We start from the raw sequence: 8,357 nt of genomic DNA on the forward strand, positions 1-8,357 counted from the left end.
AAACTATCGATAGAACTCCCTTATGACCCAGCAATAGCATTGCTGGGGATTTACCCAAGGGAGACAGAAATGCTGATGCATAGGAGCACATGTACCCCAATGTTCATAGCAGCAATGTCAACAATAGCCAAAACATGGAAGATTCAGTATTTTAAAATGTCAGTTCTGAGGTTTCGTTTATAAGTGATATCATAAAGTCTTTCTATTTAGCATAATACCTACAAGTTCTTGCCATGTTATCGCAAATGGCAGGATTCCCTTCTTTTTTTACTGATGAATCTTAAAAAGACAACCTCATAGAAACCTAGAGTAGAATTGTGGTTACCAGGAGCTAGGAGATGGAAGAAATGGGGACATGTTGAACAAAACTTCCAGTTGTAAGGTGAATAAGTTCTGGAAAATCTAATGTAAAGCATAGCGACAAAAGTTAGCAATATTGTATTATATACTTGATATTTGCTAAGAGAGTAGATATTTGTTATTTTTTTATTGAGATGTAGTTAACATATAACGTCATGTAAACTTATGTTGTAAAATGTGTTGATTTGATATATTTAAGTATTGCAATATGATGACCAGCATAACATTAGCTAACACCTCTATCACACCAGATAATTATCATTTCTTTTTTGTGATGAGAATAATTAAGATCTCTCTCTTTAGAAACTGTGAAGTTTATCTTTAATTCAGTATTGTTTTCTGTGCTGCTTGTTAAATCTCCAGGAATGGGGCACATGCCTGCGTGGCTCAATTGGGTGAGCATCTGACTTGGGCTCAAGTCATGATCTCACAGTTTGTGGGATCATTTTTCAGGGTCTGTGCTGCCAGCTCAGAGCCTTGAGCCTGCTTTGGTTCTATGTCTCCCTCTCTCTGTGTGCCTCCCCACTTGCGCTTAGTCTCTTTCTCAAAAAAACAAAAACAAAAAAACAAACAAAAGAACAAACATTGGGACACCTGGGTGGCTCAGTCAGTTAAGCATCTGACTCTGGGTTTTAGCTTAGGTCAGAAACACAGTTTTTTAGTTCAAGCCCTGTGTCGGGCTCTGTGCTGACATTGTGGAGTCTGCTTGGAATTCTCTCCCTTTCTCTCCTCTCTGCCACTCCCCTACTCACTCTCTCTGTCTCTGTCTCTCTCTCTCTCTCAGAATGGATAAACACACTTTAAAAAATAAAAATTAATAAATAAACATTAAAAATTAAAAAATACTGGTTGCAAGTTTGTACTGGTTGCAAGTTTGTAGTCTTAAACAACATCTCCCCAATTTCCCCATCTCCCAGCCTTTCCTCACTGCCATTCAATTTATGAGAGTAGTTCTTAAATGTTTTCATAAAAGAACCAGAAATGATAATTATGTGAGAGGATAGACATATTAACTAACCATACTATGGAAACTACTGCACCACATGGAAGTATATCAGGTCGTCATGTTGTACATCTTTTTAAAAAAATATATTTAATGTTTATTTTGAGAGAGAGAGAGAGCGAGAGCGCGCGCAAACACGTGTACAAGTCAGGGAGGGGCAGAGAGAGAAGGAGAGAGAAATCCCAAGGAGGCTCCTCACTGCTAGCACACAGCCAGATGTGGGGCTTAAACGCACAAACTGTTAGATCATGACCGGAGCCAAAACCAAGAGTCAGACGTTCAACCGACTGAGCCACCCAGGTGCCTCCGTCATGTTGTACATCATAAACTTACACAATGTTATATGTCAATTACATCTCAATAAAGCTGGAAAAAAATCAATTCATCTAGAATTAATAACATTTAGTGCACTTATATTAACATTCTATGGGCATTTTTTAATAGGACTGGAGAAGGTCATTCTAAAATTCACCTAGAGGAATATATGGCCTAGAAAAGAAAAGATAATTTTGAAAAAATTAGAATAACAACAGAGTTTTTAACACTAAGTCAATGTATGTAATAATGAAAAATAATAGGATAATGGTACACAGAAAGAAAAACCACTCAATAAACCAACATAAAGAATTCTGCATGCCTGTATTTATACATGCGTATAGATATTAATCTATAGACATGCTAAATCTTTGTAAAAAATGAGGCCAGATTTCTATCTAACCCCCATAGCAAAAAAAAAAAAAATCCCTATGAATGACAAAGTAGAAGTAAAAAATCCAGATCATAAACTATTATCCAAAAATAAAGAGCATATTTATATGGTCTCAAGATGTGGATTCATTCCAAATGAGAAAAAAACATGTAGAGGCAAGAATGATAGATCACTGTACTCAAAATGTGAAAATTACATGAAAAGAGATTGTAAAATATTAACAATTGAGTCAAAGAAAATACCTACAACACGTTTATCAAAGAAAACATACCAACCAAGCTAGTACTCAGAAAATGTAAATTAGACTGAAATACAATTTTCACTCATTGGATTGTCAGTAATTTCTTTGGCAATGTTTAAAGGGAAAAAGGCCTCATGTACACTGGTAATGAGAGGGTGGTCAGTGTAGACTTTTTGCTAGTCTGTATCAGAATCAAAAATCTACAGCTCTTTGTCCAGCAATTCTACTCATAAAAATTTGTCCTTTAAAAATTGTTATATATGTATAGCACAAAGATACATATGCACATTTTTGTAGCACTGTTTATAATACCAGATAAAAAATATGAACAAATAAACAAAACAACCAACAGAGGAAACAACCAAAATATCCACAAATCATTATAACAATTAACAGTGCATTCCTCAAAGCACACAGTTTCTAAAGAAATGAGATGGCTAATATTAGCCAATTCATTAGTACTCCATCGATTCTACCCTGAGATAAGTACTTTTCACATATTTTATGATTTTATTTTCCCCAAATTCTGGGTAGGCACCCATTATTATTCTTATTTTCAATTGGGCTAGATGGGTGATGGGTATTAAGGAGGGCACTTGTGATAAGCGTTAGGTGTTCCAACGTAAGTGATGAATCACTGAATTCTACTCCTGAAGCCAGTATTACACTGTATGCTAATTAACTCAAATTTAAATTAAAAGAATAGAATTTAGCAAAGTAACTTACCAGATCCCACAGTTAGTATGTGGTTGAGCTGGGATTTTAATTCCAGCAGTCTGATGGGAGAGCAGAAGCTATTCCTTACTGAGCTATATTATCAAGGTTATACTACTGTCCATGATATTTTATTAAGTGATAAGAGCAAGTTGCAGAACAATGCATATAGAATAATCCCATTCTCCATAAAGAAATAAATCTCCTTTATATTTGTGTTTGTTGTGTTGTGTGTGTTTGTGAGTGTGTAGTTGCCTTGTGAGGCGAGATTGTAGGGGTGGAGTGAGGAATTCCTTCCATATTTAACTTCGTATTGTGTTGTCTTGAACAGATATGTCCTGCTTAGGGATCCCACAGGGCACTACCCAGACAAGGTCCTTCTCTCTTCAGCTCTCTGAAATCTTTCCTTTATGCCTACTGTTCACACCTGTATTAGACTGGAGCTTTACCCAGCCATTCCCATCTGCTAAACTAGATTCCAAGGCGAGCGGACATTTTAAATATGCCCACTGGATTCCTTTTTGTGAATAATTGTCTTCCGTCTGTCTCAACACACCTTTGGTATCTATCTGATTGACCAGAAGTGGGACTTTGGCTCCAGCCCAGTGTCCTGTGTCCCTCTGCTGGGCTGGCAGTGCCTCACTCTGATGTCTCCTACCAGAGACACCCACTTCATTGCAGCCCCTTCCTGTGGATACTCTCAGTCAAGGTCATAATAGTAGCTAGCAGTGACACAGTGCCCAGGGGTGCCAGACACTGCTCTAGGAACTTTATGTACATTAAGTCATTTAGTCTTTACAATATCTCCATTTTACAGATAATGAAAGTGAGATAGAAGTACTTGAAGTGTGTTGGCTTAGTCTACACAGCTAGAGGGTGTGGAGTCCAGCTTCAGAATGTGTGCTCTTACCCCTGCAGTTTCCTTGCTTCCTCATTCACTTGTTTCCTGTCTTTGAGATGGAGGAGAGAAAATGGGATTAGGAAAAGGGAGGAAGATCATATGAAGATGTCCACCCCCAGTTTCTGTTCCCAAGGACCCCTCAGCCTGCCTACCTGTGGGCTTGACAGAGCAGATTCAGGGTCCTGATCAGTCTAGGGGGTCTTCCAGGGGGTTAAGACCAGGCTCTGAATCTGTGAGGAAGGAGTCGAGGGCAAGTGCAGATCTAGTTTCATGAATGTGCTGTCTCTTCTCTCTACCCACTGTGGGCATTGGTGATAGAAAGGGAGACCCAGGGGCCTGTCCTCCATGTATGTCAGAGCCCTGTGGGGATTGGCCCTGTGGGCTTCCCAGGAGAGGAGCACATTACTGATGTCCTCCCTGAGCTCTGTGCTCAGGAGCCTTGGCCTCTGGAGGTGTAGCCTCATATACCCAGGAAGGGACTTAGAGCCATGCAGCAACAGGGTTGGAGCTGTTTCATGCACATTTATGTGAAGTACACACATTAACATGTGAGTTCATGCACACATGCATGCTTTCTGTACACAAATGTGCTCTTTGTGTAAGTCTGTGTGTAGGCTTATGTGCACCTGCCTGGAAGGAGAGGTGATGGCCTCTGACATGATGGCCTCATGACTTTATCTAGGTGCAGGTGTAGTGTTATGGGAAAGGGATTAAGATACAGGCTATGGAGCCAGATGGAATAGATTCAGATGCTGGCTTTGCCTCTTACAACCTGTGTGAACTTTTGCAATACTTACCCTTATTGAGCCTCATTTTGTGTGTGTGTGTGTGTGTGTTCACGCACACGCATGTATGTGCTTGTGCATGAGAGAGGATTTTGTTGCCTTTCTTCAACATTTTATTGTTTCATCTTCTGAAGCCAGGTCTCCTGTTTTTGAACATCAGTTTCCCTAATTACTGAACTGGTGAATCGGGCAAGTTATTTAACGTCACTAAACCCTGTGACCTCATCTATAAATGCTTAGCAATCCCACCTTTAGATAGATATTTTCTGTTTTTTTTCCCTTTGATAGTCTTAATTTTTTAAGAGCAGTTACAGATTTGCAGCAAAATTGATCACGTGGTACAGAGGCTTCCCACTTATCCGCGGCCCCCATGCATACAAAGACCCCCTGCAGAGTGGTACAGTTGTCATCGTTGATGAACTACAGTGACACATTATCATCGCTCATGCACAGTTTACATTAGTTCACTCTCGCTGTTGTATATTCTATGGGTTTTGACAAATGTATATTGACACCATGATAGTATCATAGAGAATAGTTTCACTGGCCCGAAAATCCTTAGTGTTTCACCTATTCATCCTCCCTCCCCCAGAGCCCTGCAAGCACTGGTCTTCTTACTGTCTCCATAGTTTTACCTTTTCCAGAGTATCATATAATGCGTGTAGCCTTTTCAGACTGGCTTTTTTCATTTAGCAATATGTGTTTAAGTTTCCTTCTGTGTTTCCAGACTTGAGAGCTCATTTCTTTTTTGGACTGAATAATATTTCACTGTCTGAATGTACCACTGTTTCTTTATCCACTCACTTACTGAAGGACAGTTAGCAACATACTTGGTAGTTCCAAATTTTGCAATTATGAATAAAGGTACTCTAAACATCCATATGTAGGGTTTTGTATAGATCTAAGTTTTAAGTTCCTTTAGGTTAATACCAAGGAGTGTGACTGCTGGATCATATGGTAAGAGTATGTTTAGTTTTGTGAGAAACTACCAGATCTTCTGTACCTTTTGCGCTTTTACCAATAATAGTTGAGAATTCTTGTTCCACATTTCTGTCAGCATTTGGTGTTGTCAGTGTTTTGGGCTTTGGCTATTCTAATAGATGTGTTGTGGTATCATACTGTGGTTTTATTTTGCATTTCCCTGATAGCATGTGATGCTAAGAATTGTTTCCTATGCTTATTTTCCATCTCTATGCCTTTGGCCTATTTTATTAGGGTTATTTATTTTCTTATTATTGAGTTTTTTTGAAAAGGAATCTTTTGATACATATCTCAGCCTCAGATCTGATACAGCTCCCCTCAGGGAGCACAAGCCAAGGTGGCCAGGGTGGAGAGAAGGGCAGATGGACAAATGGAAGGTTTCCCTCACAACTCCATCTGGTGACCAGAGTGGTTTGTATATTATTTGGTTACTTTTATGGTTTACATCCTTCAAAGGCTCCCCCTGGAAACAGCCCATGTTTCTAAGTGGTTCATGATATATGATTATACAGAATTAACATGGAGTGATGCCACTTCTACTCATTTTTTTTAAGAGGGAGGAGAGTAGCATTGTTCTATATGGCACAGAATGGGAGCTTTGCATGAATCTTAGCAATAGAACATATATAACTTGAATGTTTACAAGTTTTCATTCTTCAGGAAAGTTGCTTCTCCCTTGAAAAGTCACCTCTCACACGGTGAGGTATGGAGGGGTTGAATTACTATACTGTACACCTGAAACCAATATAACACTGCATGTTAACCAATTGAAATTAAAATAAGAACTTAATAAAAGAAAGAAGTCAGATTTCTTGGGCATTCCCCCATGATCAAGACAGAATGTTCTTGCTGGTCTTCCTGTGAGCTTGTCTTCCTGCTGTTGCTGTTTGCTCTGATTTGTTTCACTGCAAAGTGTGATTGAGATCCTCTACCATTATCTCTCAAGACACACAGTGCTCAAGGCTGTGTAGTAACAGACTCTATGAAGACATGAAGGCAACACAAAGAGAAAATGGTAGAGAAAGCTATAAAAGTAGATAGCCAATCTCACGGTCCCTGGATGCATTGGCTGTGCACTCTTTTTAAGGATAACCCCCTTCTGATCTTTTCTTTCCTTATTCTAGCAGCATAACCTTATAGTTCATTTATCTCTCCCAGGGGAAAGTCCCCTTTTCCATGTTCTCATATTCCCAAGTTCAAGTCGAACAACATACTTCTGGACACACCAGAGGACTGTAGGGTTGCCAGACTTTGCAACCCTGTGAAGAACTAATATCATTAATCCCCCCTGAGATACCACCATCCAATGAATAAGGTCATTTACAGTTATAAAAAAATACATGCTATCTTAGTTGGATGCTTTGTGATGATAATATCCTGCCTCAGCAGCTCCCCCAGAATAGTGAAGAAGTATTTTATTTATTTATTTATCTCACTAGGAGCAATCTCTCCCCAAAGAAAACTGACAGCAAAGATCTATAAGTAGTAGGTAATAGAGGGTGACTAATTGGTGACATAATCCATATTTCTGAATGAGAAGATACTATAGTAAAAATGTCAATTCCCCCAAATGAATACATATATTCAATAAACACAAAATTCTAAAAGGATTCTTTATAAAATATGTCATGTCTACTCTAAAACTTGTTGATGAGAAAAAATGTGCAACAGTAACAATATTATTTTGAAAAAAAAATAAAACAGTGATGTTGGGTTTGTCTTCCCAGTCAGAAGGACACACAACAAAACTTTCCTAGTTAAAACAGCATAGTACTGGGGGTGGAGTCAAGATGGCGGAGAGGAAGGGAGCTCTGTAAACTCCGTCCGCACGATTTATTGAACTGAGAAGAATATTACATTCATCTGCGAGAGTGGAAGGAGAAAATACGAACTCCAGAAGGAATAGAACCTCAAGGATATCTGAGTGAGTGGGGGCAAATAGGGGAGATCCAAGGATGGGCCAGCCCGGGGAGGTAAGATCCCCAGCCCAACGTGGCGCAAGCTTGCAGCGCCCGGGAGACAAAGGGAAGAGACAGAGTCGGAACACGCTCATAGAACTGTCTCTGGGGAAGAGATATAGAACGCTTGGCTGCGCTTGGAGACAGAAACCCACTCCATAGATAACTGCTGGGCAGCGGGCGCAAGAGAAGGAATAGCCCCCAGCCCTAAGCCATCTTGGCGGGGAATCAGAGGCGTCTGTGGCTGTGAGAAGCGGCTGCACTGGGGAGGTGCGCTCCCCGGCGGGAAGCGGCCTGAGCAGCGACTGCGCCAGGCGCGAGCAATTCGAACTTGGTTTTGGGAACGGGACCACAGACCGCATTTCCACGGCACACCCTGCCTCCTGCACGGACTGCGCGAATCCCGGGTCCCCACAGGGAAGAAATAAGACGCGCACCGACAGGACCCTCAGCCAGGAGTCGGTGGCGGGTGGAGGCCCGGGCGCGCGTGCTTAGAATGTGGGAGCTCCCAGCACATTTCCAGCAGCGCACAGCTTCTTGAGCTGGGCTATCGGAAACTAAGAGAGACTCGGTTTTTTGCTTTTTGTTTTTTTCCTTTCCCCCATTGCAATCGCGATCCTGACTGGGGGTGGGGACTCCGCAATTGAGTCTGTGAAGGTGCACACTTCACCTCCTGCTGCTCATTTCGCCTCAGGCAGGGGCGGA

This window comes from Suricata suricatta, chromosome 13, assembly GCF_006229205.1.
Source record: "Suricata suricatta isolate VVHF042 chromosome 13, meerkat_22Aug2017_6uvM2_HiC, whole genome shotgun sequence".
NCBI classification, from domain to species: Eukaryota; Metazoa; Chordata; class Mammalia; order Carnivora; family Herpestidae; genus Suricata; species Suricata suricatta.